Below are 24,704 nucleotides of genomic sequence, written 5' to 3'. Positions count from 1 at the left end.
CTAGCTCTGCATGTTGTCATGCAATTTCTTTACCTCTCAGAAATGATTATGACATAAAAGTGAAGTACGTGACGAGTGTGACGTTAGGAAAACATTAGGCATCATGGAGAGATTCTGTATGGGACCACCCAACCCAAACGAGTACTGTGTGACGTGCTACCCGGCAGGTATTCACCGAGGTAGCCGGCTAGCTCAGTCGGTAGAGCGTCAGACTCTTAATCCCAGGGTCGTGGGTTCGAGCCAGACGCTGGGCGGAACGGAATTTTGTTCCGCTGCAGGTGTAAATTACCGTTTTTCTGATTAACGATATTTAATGGAAATAGCAACTTTAAACTTTGCCTATGTCTCTGTCAGTCGCAAGGAAACTGTATTTGAAGGTGAAGGTGATTTTGTAGACATGTGTGAAAGACATGTTCTGAAATGCAAGTGTTGTTGTTTGGAGAGCACATCGGTTACGTGTCAGATGTGTAGCCAAGCAGTAATTTGTCGCCATAGCTGCAAATATTAGCCGGTAATATGAAGTGTTGTCAGCTAAAGTCTGATAATGCAGACGACCGTAAGGACGAAGTATCCAAGAGTACCGCTAGCCCGCGCCTCCTTAGCTCAGTGGTAGAGTACTGGTCTAATAAACCAGGGGTCGTAAGTTCCATCCTCACAGGAGAAAGATGAATTTTGGAAATCAGTTGCGCGTCGTGGCCGTATAGCAAACAGTACCTGTGATGACGAACAATTAGCGACAGGCGTTTTTTTAAGAATTACTCTCAGATGCGATTAAGGCGAATGGCGCAGATAAAGCATTTGCCAAAGCGGTACAGTATAAGGTGGGACGAGGCAGCCTGAATTACATTTTATAGATGTATTTCTCACATATCTCAGAGCCTCTCGCGATATTCGTCGTCGTCGTCGTCGTCGTCGTCGTCGCCGCCGCCGCAGCCGCTTCTGCAGAAGTAGCAAATGGCAATCGTAGCAAATGCGGCGAGGGACGCCCTGCCTTCGATTCCGAATGCACAAAGTGTGTGGTCTTGTTTCTCAGTCTATATTTGGTCGGTCACGTCAGAGGTTGAATGTAACGAATGGGTGGGAAAGAGCAAGGGGCAGCGGCTGTGTAGAACGAAAACACAAATCCTCAGGGGTGTGAGCGTTTCGAGATGAGTCGTATACATGTAAATGTTGGTCGTCAGTGACCGTGTGGCCTAATGGATAAGGCGTCGGACTTCGGATCTGAAGATTACAGGTTCGAATGCTGTCACGCTTGTGTTTTTCCAGTTCTGAAAAAGAAACATAACGTTTTAATGTAGCAATTGAGCAGTACGAAACCGTCTGAATGTTGCTGTTGACCATTTTTTGCTTGGAGATGCTCTTGAGCTTGAAACACACACAACAAGACCGGTGTTAACTAGCGAAATGGTCGGCAGAGTGCCGACACAGCGAGTTTTGACTATCACTTGCACATCTAAAACAACGTCAGAAAGTAACTCGTTCGGCTTTTGAGTCACATAAAGTATGTGTGTTAATTTTGACGCCACTAGCTCTGCATGTTGTCATGCAATTTCTTTACCTCTCAGAAATGATTATGACATAAAAGTGAAGTACGTGACGAGTGTGACGTTAGGAAAACATTAGGCATCATGGAGAGATTCTGTATGGGACCACCCAACCCAAACGAGTACTGTGTGACGTGCTACCCGGCAGGTATTCACCGAGGTAGCCGGCTAGCTCAATCGGTAGAGCGTCAGACTCTTAATCCCAGGGTCGTGGGTTCGAGCCAGACGCTGGGCGGAACGGAATTTTGTTCCGCTGCAGGTGTAAATTACCGTTTTTCTGATTAACGAGATTTAATGGAAATAGCAACTTTAAACTTTGCCTATGTCTCTGTCAGCCGCAAGGAAACTGTATTTGAAGGTGTAGGTGATTTTGTAGACATGTGTGAAAGACATGTTCTGAAATGCAAGTGTTGTTGTTTGGAGAGCACATCGGTTACGTGTCAGATGTGTAGCCAAGCAGTAATTTGTCGCCATAGCTGCAAATATTAGCCGGTAATATGAAGTGTTGTCAGCTAAAGTCTGATAATGCAGACGACCGTAAGGACGAAGTACCCAAGAGTACCGCTAGCCCGCGCCTCCTTAGCTCAGTGGTAGAGCACTGGTCTAATAAACCAGGGGTCGTAAGTTCCATCCTCACAGGAGAAAGATGAATTTTGGAAATCAGTTGCGCGTCGTGGCCGTATAGCAAACAGTACCTGTGATGACGAACAATTAGCGACAGGCGTTTTTTTAAGAATTACTCTCAGATGCGATTAAGGCGAATGGCGCAGATAAAGCATTTGCCAAAGCGGTACAGTATAAGGTGGGACAAGGCAGCCTGAATTACATTTTATAGATGTATTTCTCACATATCTCAGAGCCTCTCGCGATATTCGTCGTCGTCGTCGTCGTCGTCGTCGTCGTCGCCGCCGCCGCAGCCGCTTCTGCAGAAGTAGCAAATGGCAATCGTAGCAAATGCGGCGAGGGACGCCCTGCCTTCGATTCCGAATGCACAAAGTGTGTGGTCTTGTTTCTCAGTCTATATTTGGTCGGTCACGTCAGAGGTTGAATGTAACGAATGGGTGGGAAAGAGCAAGGGGCAGCGGCTGTGTAGAACGAAAACACAAATCCTCAGGGGTGTGAGCGTTTCGAGATGAGTCGTATACATGTAAATGTTGGTCGTCAGTGACCGTGTGGCCTAATGGATAAGGCGTCGGACTTCGGATCTGAAGATTACAGGTTCGAATGCTGTCACGCTTGTGTTTTTCCAGTTCTGAAAAAGAAACATAACGTTTTAATGTAGCAATTGAGCAGTACGAAACCGTCTGAATGTTGCTGTTGACCATTTTTTGCTTGGAGATGCTCTTGAGCTTGAAACACACACAACAAGACCGGTGTTAACTAGCGAAATGGTCGGCAGAGTGCCGACACAGCGAGTTTTGACTATCACTTGCACATCTAAAACAACGTCGGAAAGTAACTCGTTCGGCTTTAGAGTCACATAAAGTATGTGTGTTAATTTTGACGCCACTAGCTCTGCATGTTGTCATGCAATTTCTTTACCTCTCAGAAATGATTATGACATAAAAGTGAAGTACGTGACGAGTGTGACGTTAGGAAAACATTAGGCATCATGGAGAGATTCTGTATGGGACCACCCAACCCAAACGAGTACTGTGTGACGTGCTACCCGGCAGGTATTCACCGAGGTAGCCGGCTAGCTCAGTCGGTAGAGCGTCAGACTCTTAATCCCAGGGTCGTGGGTTCGAGCCAGACGCTGGGCGGAACGGAATTTTGTTCCGCTGCAGGTGTAAATTACCGTTTTTCTGATTAACGATATTTAATGGAAATAGCAACTTTAAACTTTGCCTATGTCTCTGTCAGTCGCAAGGAAACTGTATTTGAAGGTGAAGGTGATTTTGTAGACATGTGTGAAAGACATGTTCTGAAATGCAAGTGTTGTTGTTTGGAGAGCACATCGGTTACGTGTCAGATGTGTAGCCAAGCAGTAATTTGTCGCCATAGCTGCAAATATTAGCCGGTAATATGAAGTGTTGTCAGCTAAAGTCTGATAATGCAGACGACCGTAAGGACGAAGTACCCAAGAGTACCGCTAGCCCGCGCCTCCTTAGCTCAGTGGTAGAGTACTGGTCTAATAAACCAGGGGTCGTAAGTTCCATCCTCACAGGAGAAAGATGAATTTTGGAAATCAGTTGCGCGTCGTGGCCGTATAGCAAACAGTACCTGTGATGACGAACAATTAGCGACAGGCGTTTTTTTAAGAATTACTCTCAGATGCGATTAAGGCGAATGGCGCAGATAAAGCATTTGCCAAAGCGGTACAGTATAAGGTGGGACGAGGCAGCCTGAATTACATTTTATAGATGTATTTCTCACATATCTCAGAGCCTCTCGCGATATTCGTCGTCGTCGTCGTCGTCGTCGTCGTCGCCGCCGCCGCAGCCGCTTCTGCAGAAGTAGCAAATGGCAATCGTAGCAAATGCGGCGAGGGACGCCCTGCCTTCGATTCCGAATGCACAAAGTGTGTGGTCTTGTTTCTCAGTCTATATTTGGTCGGTCACGTCAGAGGTTGAATGTAACGAATGGGTGGGAAAGAGCAAGGGGCAGCGGCTGTGTAGAACGAAAACACAAATCCTCAGGGGTGTGAGCGTTTCGAGATGAGTCGTATACATGTAAATGTTGGTCGTCAGTGACCGTGTGGCCTAATGGATAAGGCGTCGGACTTCGGATCTGAAGATTACAGGTTCGAATGCTGTCACGCTTGTGTTTTTCCAGTTCTGAAAAAGAAACATAACGTTTTAATGTAGCAATTGAGCAGTACGAAACCGTCTGAATGTTGCTGTTGACCATTTTTTGCTTGGAGATGCTCTTGAGCTTGAAACACACACAACAAGACCGGTGTTAACTAGCGAAATGGTCGGCAGAGTGCCGACACAGCGAGTTTTGACTATCACTTGCACATCTAAAACAACGTCGGAAAGTAACTCGTTCGGCTTTTGAGTCACATAAAGTATGTGTGTTAATTTTGACGCCACTAGCTCTGCATGTTGTCATGCAATTTCTTTACCTCTCAGAAATGATTATGACATAAAAGTGAAGTACGTGACGAGTGTGACGTTAGGAAAACATTAGGCATCATGGAGAGATTCTGTATGGGACCACCCAACCCAAACGAGTACTGTGTGACGTGCTACCCGGCAGGTATTCACCGAGGTAGCCGGCTAGCTCAATCGGTAGAGCGTCAGACTCTTAATCCCAGGGTCGTGGGTTCGAGCCAGACGCTGGGCGGAACGGAATTTTGTTCCGCTGCAGGTGTAAATTACCGTTTTTCTGATTAACGAGATTTAATGGAAATAGCAACTTTAAACTTTGCCTATGTCTCTGTCAGTCGCAAGGAAACTGTATTTGAAGGTGTAGGTGATTTTGTAGACATGTGTGAAAGACATGTTCTGAAATGCAAGTGTTGTTGTTTGGAGAGCACATCGGTTACGTGTCAGATGTGTAGCCAAGCAGTAATTTGTCGCCATAGCTGCAAATATTAGCCGGTAATATGAAGTGTTGTCAGCTAAAGTCTGATAATGCAGACGACCGTAAGGACGAAGTACCCAAGAGTACCGCTAGCCCGCGCCTCCTTAGCTCAGTGGTAGAGCACTGGTCTAATAAACCAGGGGTCGTAAGTTCCATCCTCACAGGAGAAAGATGAATTTTGGAAATCAGTTGCGCGTCGTGGCCGTATAGCAAACAGTACCTGTGATGACGAACAATTAGCGACAGGCGTTTTTTTAAGAATTACTCTCAGATGCGATTAAGGCGAATGGCGCAGATAAAGCATTTGCCAAAGCGGTACAGTATAAGGTGGGACAAGGCAGCCTGAATTACATTTTATAGATGTATTTCTCACATATCTCAGAGCCTCTCGCGATATTCGTCGTCGTCGTCGTCGTCGTCGTCGTCGCCGCCGCCGCAGCCGCTTCTGCAGAAGTAGCAAATGGCAATCGTAGCAAATGCGGCGAGGGACGCCCTGCCTTCGATTCCGAATGCACAAAGTGTGTGGTCTTGTTTCTCAGTCTATATTTGGTCGGTCACGTCAGAGGTTGAATGTAACGAATGGGTGGGAAAGAGCAAGGGGCAGCGGCTGTGTAGAACGAAAACACAAATCCTCAGGGGTGTGAGCGTTTCGAGATGAGTCGTATACATGTAAATGTTGGTCGTCAGTGACCGTGTGGCCTAATGGATAAGGCGTCGGACTTCGTATCTGAAGATTACAGGTTCGAATGCTGTCACGCTTGTGTTTTTCCAGTTCTGAAAAAGAAACATAACGTTTTAATGTAGCAATTGAGCAGTACGAAACCGTCTGAATGTTGCTGTTGACCATTTTTTGCTTGGAGATGCTCTTGAGCTTGAAACACACACAACAAGACCGGTGTTAACTAGCGAAATGGTCGGCAGAGTGCCGACACAGCGAGTTTTGACTATCACTTGCACATCTAAAACAACGTCGGAAAGTAACTCGTTCGGCATTTGAGTCACATAAAGTATGTGTGTTAATTTTGACGCCACTAGCTCTGCATGTTGTCATGCAATTTCTTTACCTCTCAGAAATGATTATGACATAAAAGTGAAGTACGTGACGAGTGTGACGTTAGGAAAACATTAGGCATCATGGAGAGATTCTGTATGGGACCACCCAACCCAAACGAGTACTGTGTGACGTGCTACCCGGCAGGTATTCACCGAGGTAGCCGGCTAGCTCAGTCGGTAGAGCGTCAGACTCTTAATCCCAGGGTCGTGGGTTCGAGCCATACGCTGGGCGGAACTGAATTTTGTTCCGCTGCAGGTGTAAATTACCGTTTTTCTGATTAACGATATTTAATGGAAATAGCAACTTTAAACTTTGCCTACGTCTCTGTCAGTCGCAAGGAAACTGTATTTGAAGGTGAAGGTGATTTTGTAGACATGTGTGAAAGACATGTTCTGAAATGCAAGTGTTGTTGTTTGGAGAGCACATCGGTTACGTGTCAGATGTGTAGCCAAGCAGTAATTTGTCGCCATAGCTGCAAATATTAGCCGGTAATATGAAGTGTTGTCAGCTAAAGTCTGATGATGCAGACGACCGTAAGGACGAAGTACCCAAGAGTACCGCTAGGCCGCGCCTCTTTAGCTCAGTGGTAGAGCACTGGTCTAAAAAACCAGGGGTCGTAAATTCATTTTCACAGGAGAAAGATTAATTTTGGAAATCAGTTGCGCGTCGTGGCCGTATAGCAAACAGTACCTGTGATGACGAACAATTAGCGACAGGCGTTTTTTTAAGAATTACTCTCAGATGCGATTAAGGCGAATGGCGCAGATAAAGCATTTGCCAAAGCGGTACAGTATAAGGTGGGACGAGGCAGCCTGAATTACATTTTATAGATGTATTTCTCACATATCTCTGAGCCTCTCGCGATATTCGTCGTCGTCGTCGTCGTCGTCGTCGTCGTCGCCGCCGCCGCAGCCGCTTCTGCAGAAGTAGCAAATGGCAATCGTAGCAAATGCGGCGAGGGACGCCCTGCCTTCGATTCCGAATGCACAAAGTGTGTGGTCTTGTTTCTCAGTCTATATTTGGTCGGTCACGTCAGAGGTTGAATGTAACGAATGGGTGGGAAAGAGCAAGGGGCAGCGGCTGTGTAGAACGAAAACACAAATCCTCAGGGGTGTGAGCGTTTCGAGATGAGTCGTATACATGTAAACGTTGGTCGTCAGTGACCGTGTGGCCTAATGGATAAGGCGTCGGACTTCGGATCTGAAGATTACAGGTTCGAATGCTGTCACGCTTGTGTTTTTCCAGTTCTGAAAAAGAAACATAACGTTTTAATGTAGCAATTGAGCAGTACGAAACCGTCTGAATGTTGCTGTTGACCATTTTTTGCTTGGAGATGCTCTTGAGCTTGAAACACACACAACAAGACCGGTGTTAACTAGCGAAATGGTCGGCAGAGTGCCGACACAGCGAGTTTTGACTATCACTTGCACATCTAAAACAACGTCGGAAAGTAACTCGTTCGGCTTTGGAGTCACATAAAGTATGTGTGTTAATTTTGACGCCACTAGCTCTGCATGTTGTCATGCAATTTCTTTACCTCTCAGAAATGATTATGACATAAAAGTGAAGTACGTGACGAGTGTGACGTTAGGAAAACATTAGGCATCATGGAGAGATTCTGTATGGGACCACCCAACCCAAACGAGTACTGTGTGACGTGCTACCCGGCAGGTATTCACCGAGGTAGCCGGCTAGCTCAGTCGGTAGAGCGTCAGACTCTTAATCCCAGGGTCGTGGGTTCGAGCCAGACGCTGGGCGGAACGGAATTTTGTTCCGCTGCAGGTGTAAATTACCGTTTTTCTGATTAACGATATTTAATGGAAATAGCAACTTTAAACTTTGCCTACGTCTCTGTCAGTCGCAAGGAAACTGTATTTGAAGGTGAAGGTGATTTTGTAGACATGTGTGAAAGACATGTTCTGAAATGCAAGTGTTGTTGTTTGGAGAGCACATCCGTTACGTGTCAGATGTGTAGCCAAGCAGTAATTTGTCGCCATAGCTGCAAATATTAGCTGGTAATATGAAGTGTTGTCAGCTAAAGTCTGATGATGCAGACGACCGTAAGGACGAAGTACCCAAGAGCACCGCTAGGCCGCGCCTCTTTAGCTCAGTGGTAGAGCACTGGTCTAATAAACCAGGGGTCGTAAGTTCCATCCTCACAGGAGAAAGATGAATTTTGGAAATCAGTTGCGCGTCGTGGCCGTATAGCAAACAGTACCTGTGATGACGAACAATTAGCGACAGGCGTTTTTTTAAGATTTACTCTCAGATGTGATTAAGGCGAATGGCGCAGATAAAGCATTTGCCAAAGCGGTACAGCATAAGGTGGGACGAGGCAGTCTGAATTACATTTTATAGATGTATTTCTCACATATCTCAGAGCCTCTCGCGATATTCGTCGTTGTCGTCGTCGTCGTCGTCGCCGCCGCCGCTTCTGCAGAAGTAGCAAATGGCCATCGTAGCAAATGCGGCGAGGGACGCCCTGCCTTCGATTCCGAATGCACAAAGTGTGTGGTCTTGTTTCTCAGTCTATATTTGGTCGGTCACGTCAGAGGTTGAATGTAACGAATGGGTGGGAAAGAGCAAGGGGCAGCGGCTGTGTAGAACGAAAACACAAATCCTCAGGGGTGTGAGCGTTTCGAGATGAGTCGTATACATGTAAATGTTGGTCGTCAGTGACCGTGTGGCCTAATGGATAAGGCGTCGGACTTCGGATCTGAAGATTACAGGTTCGAATGCTGTCACGCTTGTGTTTTTCCAGTTCTGAAAAAGAAACATAACGTTTTAATGTAGCAATTGAGCAGTACGAAACCGTCTGAATGTTGCTGTTGACCATTTTTTGCTTGGAGATGCTCTTGAGCTTGAAACACACACAACAAGACCGGTGTTAACTAGCGAAAAGGTCGGCAGAGTGCCGACACAGCGAGTTTTGACTATCACTTGCACATCTAAAACAACGTCGGAAAGTAACTCGTTCGGCTTTTGAGTCACATAAAGTATGTGTGTTAATTTTGACGCCACTAGCTCTGCATGTTGTCATGCAATTTCTTTACCTCTCAGAAATGATTATGACATAAAAGTGAAGTACGTGACGAGTGTGACGTTAGGAAAACATTAGGCATCATGGAGAGATTCTGTATGGGACCACCCAACCCAAACGAGTACTGTGTGACGTGCTACCCGGCAGGTATTCACCGAGGTAGCCGGCTAGCTCAGTCGGTAGAGCGTCAGACTCTTAATCCCAGGGTCGTGGGTTCGAGCCATACGCTGGGCGGAACGGAATTTTGTTCCGCTGCAGGTGTAAATTACCGTTTTTCTGATTAACGATATTTAATGGAAATAGCAACTTTAAACTTTGCCTACGTCTCTGTCAGTCGCAAGGAAACTGTATTTGAAGGTGAAGGTGATTTTGTAGACATGTGTGAAAGACATGTTCTGAAATGCAAGTGTTGTTGTTTGGAGAGCACATCGGTTACGTGTCAGATGTGTAGCCAAGCAGTAATTTGTCGCCATAGCTGCAAATATTAGCCGGTAATATGAAGTGTTGTCAGCTAAAGTCTGATGATGCAGACGACCGTAAGGACGAAGTACCCAAGAGTACCGCTAGGCCGCGCCTCTTTAGCTCAGTGGTAGAGCACTGGTCTAAAAAACCAGGGGTCGTAAATTCATTCTCACAGGAGAAAGATTAATTTTGGAAATCAGTTGCGCGTCGTGGCCGTATAGCAAACAGTACCTGTGATGACGAACAATTAGCGACAGGCGTTTTTTTAAGAATTACTCTCAGATGCGATTAAGGCGAATGGCGCAGATAAAGCATTTGCCAAAGCGGTACAGTATAAGGTGGGACGAGGCAGCCTGAATTACATTTTATAGATGTATTTCTCACATATCTCAGAGCCTCTCGCGATATTCGTCGTCGTCGTCGTCGTCGTCGTCGTCGTCGCCGCCGCCGCAGCCGCTTCTGCAGAAGTAGCAAATGGCAATCGTAGCAAATGCGGCGAGGGACGCCCTGCCTTCGATTCCGAATGCACAAAGTGTGTGGTCTTGTTTCTCAGTCTATATTTGGTCGGTCACGTCAGAGGTTGAATGTAACGAATGGGTGGGAAAGAGCAAGGGGCAGCGGCTGTGTAGAACGAAAACACAAATCCTCAGGGGTGTGAGCGTTTCGAGATGAGTCGTATACATGTAAATGTTGGTCGTCAGTGACCGTGTGGCCTAATGGATAAGGCGTCGGACTTCGGATCTGAAGATTACAGGTTCGAATGCTGTCACGCTTGTGTTTTTCCAGTTCTGAAAAAGAAACATAACGTTTTAATGTAGCAATTGAGCAGTACGAAACCGTCTGAATGTTGCTGTTGACCATTTTTTGCTTGGAGATGCTCTTGAGCTAGAAACACACACAACAAGACCGGTGTTAACTAGCGAAATGGTCGGCAGAGTGCCGACACAGCGAGTTTTGACTATCACTTGCACATCTAAAACAACGTCGGAAAGTAACTCGTTCGGCTTTAGAGTCACATAAAGTATGTGTGTTAATTTTGACGCCACTAGCTCTGCATGTTGTCATGCAATTTCTTTACCTCTCAGAAATGATTATGACATAAAAGTGAAGTACGTGACGAGTGTGACGTTAGGAAAACATTAGGCATCATGGAGAGATTCTGTATGGGACCACCCAACCCACACGAGTACTGTGTGACGTGCTACCCGGCAGGTATTCACCGAGGTAGCCGGCTAGCTCAGTCGGTAGAGCGTCAGACTCTTAATCCCAGGGTCGTGGGTTCGAGCCAGACGCTGGGCGGAACGGAATTTTGTTCCGCTGCAGGTGTAAATTACCGTTTTTCTGATTAACGATATTTAATGGAAATAGCAACTTTAAACTTTGCCTATGTCTCTGTCAGTCGCAAGGAAACTGTATTTGAAGGTGAAGGTGATTTTGTAGACATGTGTGAAAGACATGTTCTGAAATGCAAGTGTTGTTGTTTGGAGAGCACATCGGTTACGTGTCAGATGTGTAGCCAAGCAGTAATTTGTCGCCATAGCTGCAAATATTAGCCGGTAATATGAAGTGTTGTCAGCTAAAGTCTGATAATGCAGACGACCGTAAGGACGAAGTACCCAAGAGTACCGCTAGCCCACGCCTCCTTAGCTCAGTGGTAGAGTACTGGTCTAATAAACCAGGGGTCGTAAGTTCCATCCTCACAGGAGAAAGATGAATTTTGGAAATCAGTTGCGCGTCGTGGCCGTATAGCAAACAGTACCTGTGATGACGAACAATTAGCGACAGGCGTTTTTTTAAGAATTACTCTCAGATGCGATTAAGGCGAATGGCGCAGATAAAGCATTTGCCAAAGCGGTACAGTATAAGGTGGGACGAGGCAGCCTGAATTACATTTTATAGATGTATTTCTCACATATCTCAGAGCCTCTCGCGATATTCGTCGTCGTCGTCGTCGTCGTCGTCGTCGCCGCCGCCGCAGCCGCTTCTGCGGAAGTAGCAAATGGCAATCGTAGCAAATGCGGCGAGGGACGCCCTGCCTTCGATTCCGAATGCACAAAGTGTGTGGTCTTGTTTCTCAGTCTATATTTGGTCGGTCACGTCAGAGGTTGAATGTAACGAATGGGTGGGAAAGAGCAAGGGGCAGCGGCTGTGTAGAACGAAAACACAAATCCTCAGGGGTGTGAGCGTTTCGAGATGAGTCGTATACATGTAAATGTTGGTCGTCAGTGACCGTGTGGCCTAATGGATAAGGCGTCGGACTTCGGATCTGAAGATTACAGGTTCGAATGCTGTCACGCTTGTGTTTTTCCAGTTCTGAAAAAGAAACATAACGTTTTAATGTAGCAATTGAGCAGTACGAAACCGTCTGAATGTTGCTGTTGACCATTTTTTGCTTGGAGATGCTCTTGAGCTTGAAACACACACAACAAGACCGGTGTTAACTAGCGAAATGGTCGGCAGAGTGCCGACACAGCGAGTTTTGACTATCACTTGCACATCTAAAACAACGTCGGAAAGTAACTCGTTCGGCTTTTGAGTCACATAAAGTATGTGTGTTAATTTTGACGCCACTAGCTCTGCATGTTGTCATGCAATTTCTTTACCTCTCAGAAATGATTATGACATAAAAGTGAAGTACGTGACGAGTGTGACGTTAGGAAAACATTAGGCATCATGGAGAGATTCTGTATGGGACCACCCAACCCAAACGAGTACTGTGTGACGTGCTACCCGGCAGGTATTCACCGAGGTAGCCGGCTAGCTCAATCGGTAGAGCGTCAGACTCTTAATCCCAGGGTCGTGGGTTCGAGCCAGACGCTGGGCGGAACGGAATTTTGTTCCGCTGCAGGTGTAAATTACCGTTTTTCTGATTAACGATATTTAATGGAAATAGCAACTTTAAACTTTGCCTATGTCTCTGTCAGTCGCAAGGAAACTGTATTTGAAGGTGAAGGTGATTTTGTAGACATGTGTGAAAGACATGTTCTGAAATGCAAGTGTTGTTGTTTGGAGAGCACATCGGTTACGTGTCAGATGTGTAGCCAAGCAGTAATTTGTCGCCATAGCTGCAAATATTAGCCGGTAATATGAAGTGTTGTCAGCTAAAGTCTGATAATGCAGACGACCGTAAGGACGAAGTACCCAAGAGTACCGCTAGCCCGCGCCTCCTTAGCTCAGTGGTAGAGTACTGGTCTAATAAACCAGGGGTCGTAAGTTCCATCCTCACAGGAGAAAGATGAATTTTGGAAATCAGTTGCGCGTCGTGGCCGTATAGCAAACAGTACCTGTGATGACGAACAATTAGCGACAGGCGTTTTTTTAAGAATTACTCTCAGATGCGATTAAGGCGAATGGCGCAGATAAAGCATTTGCCAAAGCGGTACAGTATAAGGTGGGACAAGGCAGCCTGAATTACATTTTATAGATGTATTTCTCACATATCTCAGAGCCTCTCGCGATATTCGTCGTCGTCGTCGTCGTCGTCGTCGTCGCCGCCGCCGCAGCCGCTTCTGCAGAAGTAGCAAATGGCAATCGTAGCAAATGCGGCGAGGGACGCCCTGCCTTCGATTCCGAATGCACAAAGTGTGTGGTCTTGTTTCTCAGTCTATATTTGGTCGGTCACGTCAGAGGTTGAATGTAACGAATGGGTGGGAAAGAGCAAGGGGCAGCGGCTGTGTAGAACGAAAACACAAATCCTCAGGGGTGTGAGCGTTTCGAGATGAGTCGTATACATGTAAATGTTGGTCGTCAGTGACCGTGTGGCCTAATGGATAAGGCGTCGGACTTCGGATCTGAAGATTACATTTTCGAATGCTGTCACGCTTGTGTTTTTCCAGTTCTGAAAAAGAAACATAACGTTTTAATGTAGCAATTGAGCAGTACGAAACCGTCTGAATGTTGCTGTTGACCATTTTTTGCTTGGAGATGCTCTTGAGCTTGAAACACACACAACAAGACCGGTGTTAACTAGCGAAATGGTCGGCAGAGTGCCGACACAGCGAGTTTTGACTATCACTTGCACATCTAAAACAACGTCGGAAAGTAACTCGTTCGGCTTTAGAGTCACATAAAGTATGTGTGTTAATTTTGACGCCACTAGCTCTGCATGTTGTCATGCAATTTCTTTACCTCTCAGAAATGATTATGACATAAAAGTGAAGTACGTGACGAGTGTGACGTTAGGAAAACATTAGGCATCATGGAGAGATTCTGTATGGGACCACCCAACCCAAACGAGTACTGTGTGACGTGCTACCCGGCAGGTATTCACCGAGGTAGCCGGCTAGCTCAGTCGGTAGAGCGTCAGACTCTTAATCCCAGGGTCGTGGGTTCGAGCCAGACGCTGGGCGGAACGGAATTTTGTTCCGCTGCAGGTGTAAATTACCGTTTTTCTGATTAACGATATTTAATGGAAATAGCAACTTTAAACTTTGCCTATGTCTCTGTCAGTCGCAAGGAAACTGTATTTGAAGGTGAAGGTGATTTTGTAGACATGTGTGAAAGACATGTTCTGAAATGCAAGTGTTGTTGTTTGGAGAGCACATCGGTTACGTGTCAGATGTGTAGCCAAGCAGTAATTTGTCGCCATAGCTGCAAATATTAGCCGGTAATATGAAGTGTTGTCAGCTAAAGTCTGATAATGCAGACGACCGTAAGGACGAAGTACCCAAGAGTACCGCTAGCCCGCGCCTCCTTAGCTCAGTGGTAGAGTACTGGTCTAATAAACCAGGGGTCGTAAGTTCCATCCTCACAGGAGAAAGATGAATTTTGGAAATCAGTTGCGCGTCGTGGCCGTATAGCAAACAGTACCTGTGATGACGAACAATTAGCGACAGGCGTTTTTTTAAGAATTACTCTCAGATGCGATTAAGGCGAATGGCGCAGATAAAGCATTTGCCAAAGCGGTACAGTATAAGGTGGGACGAGGCAGCCTGAATTACATTTTATAGATGTATTTCTCACATATCTCAGAGCCTCTCGCGATATTCGTCGTCGTCGTCGTCGTCGTCGTCGTCGCCGCCGCCGCAGCCGCTTCTGCAGAAGTAGCAAATGGCAATCGTAGCAAATGCGGCGAGGGACGCCCTGCCTTCGATTCCGAATGCACAAAGTGTGTGGTCTTGTTTCTCAGTCTATATTTGGTCGGTCACGTCAGAGGTTGAATGTAACGAATGGGTGGGAAAGAGCAAGGGGCAGCGGCTGTGTAGAACGAAAACACAAATCCTCAGGGGTGTGAGCGTTTCGAGATGAGTCGTATACATGTAAATGTTGGTCGTCAGTGACCGTGTGGCCTAATGGATAAGGCGTCGGACTTCGGATCTGAAGATTACAGGTTCGAATGCTGTCACGCTTGTGTTTTTCCAGTTCTGAAAAAGAAACATAACGTTTTAATGTAGCAATTGAGCAGTACGAAACCGTCTGAATGTTGCTGTTGACCATTTTTTGCTTGGAGATGCTCTTGAGCTTGAAACACACACAACAAGACCGGTGTTAACTAGCGAAATGGTCGGCAGAGTGCCGACACAGCGAGTTTTGACTATCACTTGCACATCTAAAACAACGTCGGAAAGTAACTCGTTCGGCTTTTGAGTCACATAAAGTATGTGTGTTAATTTTGACGCCACTAGCTCTGCATGTTGTCATGCAATTTCTTTACCTCTCAGAAATGATTATGACATAAAAGTGAAGTACGTGACGAGTGTGACGTTAGGAAAACATTAGGCATCATGGAGAGATTCTGTATGGGACCACCCAACCCAAACGAGTACTGTGTGACGTGCTACCCGGCAGGTATTCACCGAGGTAGCCGGCTAGCTCAGTCGGTAGAGCGTCAGACTCTTAATCCCAGGGTTGTGGGTTCGAGCCAGACGCTGGGCGGAACGGAATTTTGTTCCGCTGCAGGTGTAAATTACCGTTTTTCTGATTAACGAGATTTAATGGAAATAGCAACTTTAAACTTTGCCTATGTCTCTGTCAGTCGCAAGGAAACTGTATTTGAAGGTGAAGGTGATTTTGTAGACATGTGTGAAAGACATGTTCTGAAATGCAAGTGTTGTTGTTTGGAGAGCACATCGGTTACGTGTCAGATGTGTAGCCAAGCAGTAATTTGTCGCCATAGCTGCAAATATTAGCCGGTAATATGAAGTGTTGTCAGCTAAAGTCTGATAATGCAGACGACCGTAAGGACGAAGTACCCAAGAGTACCGCTAGCCCGCGCCTCCTTAGCTCAGTGGTAGAGTACTGGTCTAATAAACCAGGGGTCGTAAGTTCCATCCTCACAGGAGAAAGATGAATTTTGGAAATCAGTTGCGCGTCGTGGCCGTATAGCAAACAGTACCTGTGATGACGAACAATTAGCGACAGGCGTTTTTTTAAGAATTACTCTCAGATGCGATTAAGGCGAATGGCGCAGATAAAGCATTTGCCAAAGCGGTACAGTATAAGGTGGGACAAGGCAGCCTGAATTACATTTTATAGATGTATTTCTCACATATCTCAGAGAGTCTCGCGATATTCGTCGTCGTCGTCGTCGTCGTCGTCGCCGCCGCCGCCGCAGCCGCTTCTGCAGAAGTAGCAAATGGCAATCGTAGCAAATGCGGCGAGGGACGCCCTGCCTTCGATTCCGAATGCACAAAGTGTGTGGTCTTGTTTCTCAGTCTATATTTGGTCGAACACGCGATCTAGTGTATGTAACGAATGGGTGGGAAAGAGCAAGGGGCAGCGGCTGTGTAGAACGAAAACACAAATCCTCAGGGGTGTGAGCGTTTCGAGATGAGTCGTATACATGTAAATGTTGGTCGTCAGTGACCGTGTGGCCTAATGGATAAGGCGTCGGACTTCGGATCTGAAGATTACAGGTTCGAATGCTGTCACGCTTGTGTTTTTCCAGTTCTGAAAAAGAAACATAACGTTTTAATGTAGCAATTGAGCAGTACGAAACCGTCTGAATGTTGCTGTTGACCATTTTTTGCTTGGAGATGCTCTTGAGCTTGAAACACACACAACAAGTCCGGTGTTAACTAGCGAAATGGTCGGCAGAGTGCCGACACAGCGAGTTTTGACTATCACTTGCACATCTAAAACAACGTCGGAAAGTAACTCGTTCGGCTTTTGAGTCACATAAAGTATGTGTGTTAATTTTGACGCCACTAGCTCTGCATGTTGTCATGCAATTTCTTTACCTCTCAGAAATGATTATGACATAAAAGTGAAGTACGTGACGAGTGTGACGTTAGGAAAACATTAGGCATCATGGAGAGATTCTGTATGGGACCACCCAACCCAAACGAGTACTGTGTGACGTGCTACCCGGCAGGTATTCACCGAGGTAGCCGGCTAGCTCAGTCGGTAGAGCGTCAGACTCTTAATCCCAGGGTCGTGGGTTCGAGCCAGACGCTGGGCGGAACGGAATTTTGTTCCGCTGCAGGTGTAAATTACCGTTTTTCTGATTAACGAGATTTAATGGAAATAGCAACTTTAAACTTTGCCTATGTCTCTGTCAGTCGCAAGGAAACTGTATTTGAAGGTGTAGGTGATTTTGTAGACATGTGTGAAAGACATGTTCTGAAATGCAAGTGTTGTTGTTTGGAGAGCACATCGGTTACGTGTCAGATGTGTAGCCAAGCAGTAATTTGTCGCCATAGCTGCAAATATTAGCCGGTAATATGAAGTGTTGTCAGCTAAAGTCTGATAATGCAGACGACCGTAAGGACGAAGTACCCAAGAGTACCGCTAGCCCGCGCCTCCTTAGCTCAGTGGTAGAGCACTGGTCTAATAAACCAGGGGTCGTAAGTTCCATCCTCACAGGAGAAAGATGAATTTTGGAAATCAGTTGCGCGTCGTGGCCGTATAGCAAACAGTACCTGTGATGACGAACAATTAGCGACAGGCGTTTTTTTAAGAATTACTCTCAGATGCGATTAAGGCGAATGGCGCAGATAAAGCATTTTCCAAAGCGGTACAGTATAAGGTGGGACAAGGCAGCCTGAATTACATTTTATAGATGTATTTCTCACATATCTCAGAGCCTCTCGCGATATTCGTCGTCGTCGTCGTCGTCGTCGTCGTCGCCGCCGCCGCAGCCGCTTCTGCAGAAGTAGCAAATGGCAATCGTAGCAAATGCGGCGAGGGACGCCCTGCCTTCGATTCCGAATGCACAAAGTGTGTGGTCTTGTTTCTCAGTCTATATTTGGTCGGTCACGTCAGAGGTTGAATGTAACGAATGGGTGGGAAAGAGCAAGGGGCAGCGGCTGTGTAGAACGAAAACACAAATCCTCAGGGGTGTGAGCGTTTCGAGATGAGTCGTATACATGTAAATGTTGGTCGTCAGTGACCGTGTGGCCTAATGGATAAGGCGTCGGACTTCGGATCTGAAGATTACAGGTTCGAATGCTGTCACGCTTGTGTTTTTCCAGTTCTGAAAAAGAAACATAACGTTTTAATGTAGCAATTGAGCAGTACGAAACCGTCTGAATGTTGCTGTTGACCATTTTTTGCTTGGAGATGCTCTTGAGCTTGAAACACACACAACAAGACCGGTGTTAACTAGCGAAATGGTCGGCAGAGTGCCGACACAGCGAGTTTTGACTATCACTTGCACATCTAAAACAACGTCGGAAAGTAACTCGTTCGGCTTTTGAGTCACATAAAGTATGTGTGTTAATTTTGACGCCACTAGCTCTGCATGTTGTCATGCAATTTCTTTACCTCTCAGAAATGATTATGACATAAAAGTGAAGTACGTGACGAGTGTGACGTTAGGAAAACATTAGGCATCATGGAGAGATTCTGTATGGGACCACCCAACCCAAACGAGTACTGTGTGACGTGCTACCCGGCAGGTATTCACCGAGGTAGCCGGCTAGCTCAATCGGTAGAGCGTCAGACTCTTAATCTCAGGGTCGTGGGTTCGAGCCAGACGCTGGGCGGAACGGAATTTTGTTCCGCTGCAGGTGTAAATTACCGTTTTTCTGATTAACGATATTTAATGGAAATAGCAACTTTAAACTTTGCCTATGTCTCTGTCAGTCGCAAGGAAACTGTATTTGAAGGTGAAGGTGATTTTGTAGACATGTGTGAAAGACATGTTCTGAAATGCAAGTGTTGTTGTTTGGAGAGCACATCGGTTACGTGTCAGATGTGTAGCCAAGCAGTAATTTGTCGCCATAGCTGCAAATATTAGCCGGTAATATGAAGTGTTGTCAGCTAAAGTCTGATAATGCAGACGACCGTAAGGACGAAGTACCCAAGAGTACCGCTAGCCCACGCCTCCTTAGCTCAGTGGTAGAGTACTGGTCTAATAAACCAGGGGTCGTAAGTTCCATCCTCACAGGAGAAAGATGAATTTTGGAAATCAGTTGCGCGTCGTGGCCGTATAGCAAACAGTACCTGTGATGACGAACAATTAGCGACAGGCGTTTTTTTAAGAATTACTCTCAGATGCGATTAAGGCGAATGGCGCAGATAAAGCATTTGCCAAAGCGGTACAGTATAAGGTGGGACGAGGCAGCCTGAATTACATTTTATAGATGTATTTCTCACATATCTCAGAGCCTCTCGCGATATTCGTCGTCGTCGTCGTCGTCGTCGTCGCCGCCGCCGCAGCCGCTTCTGCAGAAGTAGCAAATGGCAATCGTAGCAAATGCGGCGAGGGACGCCCTGCCTTCGATTCCGTATGCACAAAGTGTGTGGTCTTGTTTCTCAGTCTATATTTGGTCGGTCACGTCAGAGGTTGAATGTAACGAATGGGTGGGAAAGAGCAAGGGGCAGCGGCTGTGTAGAACGAAAACACAAATCCTCAGGGGTGTGAGCGTTTCGAGATGAGTCGTATACATGTAAATGTTGGTCGTCAGTGACCGTGTGGCCTAATGGATAAGGCGTCGGACTTCGGATCTGAAGATTACAGGTTCGAATGCTGTCACGCTTGTGTTTTTCCAGTTCTGAAAAAGAAACATAACGTTTTAATGTAGCAATTGAGCAGTACGAAACCGTCTGAATGTTGCTGTTGACCATTTTTTGCTTGGAGATGCTCTTGAGCTTGAAACACACACAACAAGACCGGTGTTAACTAGCGAAATGGTCGGCAGAGTGCCGACACAGCGAGTTTTGACTATCACTTGCACATCTAAAACAACGTCGGAAAGTAACTCGTTCGGCTTTTGAGTCACATAAAGTATGTGTGTTAATTTTGACGCCACTAGCTCTGCATGTTGTCATGCAATTTCTTTACCTCTCAGAAATGATTATGACATAAAAGTGAAGTACGTGACGAGTGTGACGTTAGGAAAACATTAGGCATCATGGAGAGATTCTGTATGGGACCACCCAACCCAAACGAGTACTGTGTGACGTGCTACCCGGCAGGTATTCACCGAGGTAGCCGGCTAGCTCAATCGGTAGAGCGTCAGACTCTTAATCCCAGGGTCGTGGGTTCGAGCCAGACGCTGGGCGGAACGGAATTTTGTTCCGCTGCAGGTGTAAATTACCGTTTTTCTGATTAACGATATTTAATGGAAATAGCAACTTTAAACTTTGCCTATGTCTCTGTCAGTCGCAAGGAAACTGTATTTGAAGGTGAAGGTGATTTTGTAGACATGTGTGAAAGACATGTTCTGAAATGCAAGTGTTGTTGTTTGGAGAGCACATCGGTTACGTGTCAGATGTGTAGCCAAGCAGTAATTTGTCGCCATAGCTGCAAATATTAGCCGGTAATATGAAGTGTTGTCAGCTAAAGTCTGATAATGCAGACGACCGTAAGGACGAAGTACCCAAGAGTACCGCTAGCCCGCGCCTCCTTAGCTCAGTGGTAGAGTACTGGTCTAATAAACCAGGGGTCGTAAGTTCCATCCTCACAGGAGAAAGATGAATTTTGGAAATCAGTTGCGCGTCGTGGCCGTATAGCAAACAGTACCTGTGATGACGAACAATTAGCGACAGGCGTTTTTTTAAGAATTACTCTCAGATGCGATTAAGGCGAATGGCGCAGATAAAGCATTTGCCAAAGCGGTACAGTATAAGGTGGGACAAGGCAGCCTGAATTACATTTTATAGATGTATTTCTCACATATCTCAGAGAGTCTCGCGATATTCGTCGTCGTCGTCGTCGTCGTCGTCGTCGTCGCCGCCGCAGCCGCTTCTGCAGAAGTAGCAAATGGCAATCGTAGCAAATGCGGCGAGGGACGCCCTGCCTTCGATTCCGAATGCACAAAGTGTGTGGTCTTGTTTCTCAGTCTATATTTGGTCGGTCACGTCAGAGGTTGAATGTAACGAATGGGTGGGAAAGAGCAAGGGGCAGCGGCTGTGTAGAACGAAAACACAAATCCTCAGGGGTGTGAGCGTTTCGAGATGAGTCGTATACATGTAAATGTTGGTCGTCAGTGACCGTGTGGCCTAATGGATAAGGCGTCGGACTTCGGATCTGAAGATTACAGGTTCGAATGCTGTCACGCTTGTGTTTTTCCAGTTCTGAAAAAGAAACATAACGTTTTAATGTAGCAATTGAGCAGTACGAAACCGTCTGAATGTTGCTGTTGACCATTTTTTGCTTGGAGATGCTCTTGAGCTTGAAACACACACAACAAGACCGGTGTTAACTAGCGAAATGGTCGGCAGAGTGCCGACACAGCGAGTTTTGACTATCACTTGCACATCTAAAACAACGTCGGAAAGTAACTCGTTCGGCTTTTGAGTCACATAAAGTATGTGTGTTAATTTTGACGCCACTAGCTCTGCATGTTGTCATGCAATTTCTTTACCTCTCAGAAATGATTATGACATAAAAGTGAAGTACGTGACGAGTGTGACGTTAGGAAAACATTAGGCATCATGGAGAGATTCTGTATGGGACCACCCAACCCAAACGAGTACTGTGTGACGTGCTACCCGGCAGGTATTCACCGAGGTAGCCGGCTAGCTCAGTCGGTAGAGCGTCAGACTCTTAATCCCAGGGTCGTGGGTTCGAACCAGACGCTGGGCGGAACGGAATTTTGTTCCGCTGCAGGTGTAAATTACCGTTTTTCTGATTAACGATATTTAATGGAAATAGCAACTTTAAACTTTGCCTATGTCTCTGTCAGTCGCAAGGAAACTGTATTTGAAGGTGAAGGTGATTTTGTAGACATGTGTGAAAGACATGTTCTGAAATGCAAGTGTTGTTGTTTGGAGAGCACATCGGTTACGTGTCAGATGTGTAGCCAAGCAGTAATTTGTCGCCATAGCTGCAAATATTAGCCGGTAATATGAAGTGTTGTCAGCTAAAGTCTGATAATGCAGACGACCGTAAGGACGAAGTACCCAAGAGTACCGCTAGCCCGCGCCTCCTTAGCTCAGTGGTAGAGTACTGGTCTAATAAACCAGGGGTCGAAAGTTCCATCCTCACAGGAGAAAGATGAATTTTGGAAATCAGTTGCGCGTCGTGGCCGTATAGCAAACAGTACCTGTGATGACGAACAATTAGCGACAGGCGTTTTTTTAAGAATTACTCTCAGATGCGATTAAGGCGAATGGCGCAGATAAAGCATTTGCCAAAGCGGTGCAGTATAAGGTGGGACGAGGCAGCCTGAATTACATTTTATAGATGTATTTCTCACATATCTCAGAGCCTCTCGCGATATTCGTCGTCGTCGTCGTCGTCGTCGTCGTCGTCGCCGCCGCAGCCGCTTCTGCAGAAGTAGCAAATGGCAATCGTAGCAAATGCGGCGAGGGACGCCCTGCCTTCGATTCCGAATGCACAAAGTGTGTGGTCTTGTTTCTCAGTCTATATTTGGTCGGTCACGTCAGAGGTTGAATGTAACGAATGGGTGGGAAAGAGCAAGGGGCAGCGGCTGTGTAGAACGAAAACACAAATCCTCAGGGGTGTGAGCGTTTCGAGATGAGTCGTATACATGTAAATGTTGGTCGTCAGTGACCGTGTGGCCTAATGGATAAGGCGTCGGACTTCGGATCTGAAGATTACAGGTTCGAATGCTGTCACGCTTGTGTTTTTCCAGTTCTGAAAAAGAAACATAACGTTTTAATGTAGCAATTGAGCAGTACGAAACCGTCTGAATGTTGCTGTTGACCATTTTTTGCTTGGAGATGCTCTTGAGCTTGAAACACACACAACAAGACCGGTGTTAACTAGCGAAATGGTCGGCAGAGTGCCGACACAGCGAGTTTTGACTATCACTTGCACATCTAAAACAACGTCGGAAAGTAACTCGTTCGGCTTTTGAGTCACATAAAGTATGTGTGTTAATTTTGACGCCACTAGCTCTGCATGTTGTCATGCAATTTCTTTACCTCTCAGAAATGATTATGACATAAAAGTGAAGTACGTGACGAGTGTGACGTTAGGAAAACATTAGGCATCATGGAGAGATTCTGTATGGGACCACCCAACCCAAACGAGTACTGTGTGACGTGCTACCCGGCAGGTATTCACCGAGGTAGCCGGCTAGCTCAGTCGGTAGAGCGTCAGACTCTTAATCCCAGGGTCGTGGGTTCGAACCAGACGCTGGGCGGAACGGAATTTTGTTCCGCTGCAGGTGTAAATTACCGTTTTTCTGATTAACGATATTTAATGGAAATAGCAACTTTAAACTTTGCCTATGTCTCTGTCAGTCGCAAGGAAACTGTATTTGAAGGTGAAGGTGATTTTGTAGACATGTGTGAAAGACATGTTCTGAAATGCAAGTGTTGTTGTTTGGAGAGCACATCGGTTACGTGTCAGATGTGTAGCCAAGCAGTAATTTGTCGCCATAGCTGCAAATATTAGCCGGTAATATGAAGTGTTGTCAGCTAAAGTCTGATAATGCAGACGACCGTAAGGACGAAGTACCCAAGAGTACCGCTAGCCCGCGCCTCCTTAGCTCAGTGGTAGAGTACTGGTCTAATAAACCAGGGGTCGAAAGTTCCATCCTCACAGGAGAAAGATGAATTTTGGAAATCAGTTGCGCGTCGTGGCCGTATAGCAAACAGTACCTGTGATGACGAACAATTAGCGACAGGCGTTTTTTTAAGAATTACTCTCAGATGCGATTAAGGCGAATGGCGCAGATAAAGCATTTGCCAAAGCGGTGCAGTATAAGGTGGGACGAGGCAGCCTGAATTACATTTTATAGATGTATTTCTCACATATCTCAGAGCCTCTCGCGATATTCGTCGTCGTCGTCGTCGTCGTCGTCGTCGCCGCCGCCGCAGCCGCTTCTGCAGAAGTAGCAAATGGCAATCGTAGCAAATGCGGCGAGGGACGCCCTGCCTTCGATTCCGAATGCACAAAGTGTGTGGTCTTGTTTCTCAGTCTATATTTGGTCGGTCACGTCAGAGGTTGAATGTAACGAATGGGTGGGAAAGAGCAAGGGGCAGCGGCTGTGTAGAACGAAAACACAAATCCTCAGGGGTGTGAGCGTTTCGAGATGAGTCGTATACATGTAAATGTTGGTCGTCAGTGACCGTGTGGCCTAATGGATAAGGCGTCGGACTTCGGATCTGAAGATTTCAGGTTCGAATGCTGTCACGCTTGTGTTTTTCCAGTTCTGAAAAAGAAACATAACGTTTTAATGTAGCAATTGAGCAGTACGAAACCGTCTGAATGTTGCTGTTGACCATTTTTTGCTTGGAGATGCTCTTGAGCTTGAAACACACACAACAAGACCGGTGTTAACTAGCGAAATGGTCGGCAGAGTGCCGACACAGCGAGTTTTGACTATCACTTGCACATCTAAAACAACGTCGGAAAGTAACTCGTTCGGCTTTTGAGTCACATAAAGTATGTGTGTTAATTTTGACGCCACTAGCTCTGCATGTTGTCATGCAATTTCTTTACCTCTCAGAAATGATTATGACATAAAAGTGAAGTACGTGACGAGTGTGACGTTAGGAAAACATTAGGCATCATGGAGAGATTCTGTATGGGACCACCCAACCCAAACGAGTACTGTGTGACGTGCTACCCGGCAGGTATTCACCGAGGTAGCCGGCTAGCTCAGTCGGTAGAGCGTCAGACTCTTAATCCCAGGGTCGTGGGTTCGAGCCATACGCTGGGCGGAACGGAGGTTTGTTCCGCTGCAGGTGTAAATTACCGTTTTTCTGATTAACGATA

At 46.2% G+C, this 24,704-nt stretch overlaps 3 non-coding genes across 3 annotated transcripts; all 3 read left to right on the top strand.

Moving 5' to 3' along the window:
* Positions 1–2,117: 2,117 nt before the first annotated feature.
* Trnai-aau (transfer RNA isoleucine (anticodon AAU)) lies at positions 2,118–2,189 on the top strand. The gene has a single exon. It is a non-coding gene; the product is annotated as a tRNA-Ile (tRNA).
* Positions 2,190–5,170: 2,981 nt separating this feature from the next.
* On the top strand, positions 5,171–5,242 carry Trnai-aau (transfer RNA isoleucine (anticodon AAU)). The gene has a single exon. It is a non-coding gene; the product is annotated as a tRNA-Ile (tRNA).
* A 12,123-nt stretch (positions 5,243–17,365) lies between these two features.
* On the top strand, positions 17,366–17,437 carry Trnai-aau (transfer RNA isoleucine (anticodon AAU)). The gene has a single exon. It is a non-coding gene; the product is annotated as a tRNA-Ile (tRNA).
* Positions 17,438–24,704: the final 7,267 nt, after the last annotated feature.

The sequence above is a fragment of the Schistocerca gregaria genome, unplaced genomic scaffold (genome assembly GCF_023897955.1).
Source record: "Schistocerca gregaria isolate iqSchGreg1 unplaced genomic scaffold, iqSchGreg1.2 ptg000259l, whole genome shotgun sequence".
Taxonomy (NCBI): domain Eukaryota; kingdom Metazoa; phylum Arthropoda; class Insecta; order Orthoptera; family Acrididae; genus Schistocerca; species Schistocerca gregaria.
The sequence above is the reverse complement of the archived record's forward strand: the minus strand, read 5'-3'. Positions and strand labels throughout refer to the sequence as shown.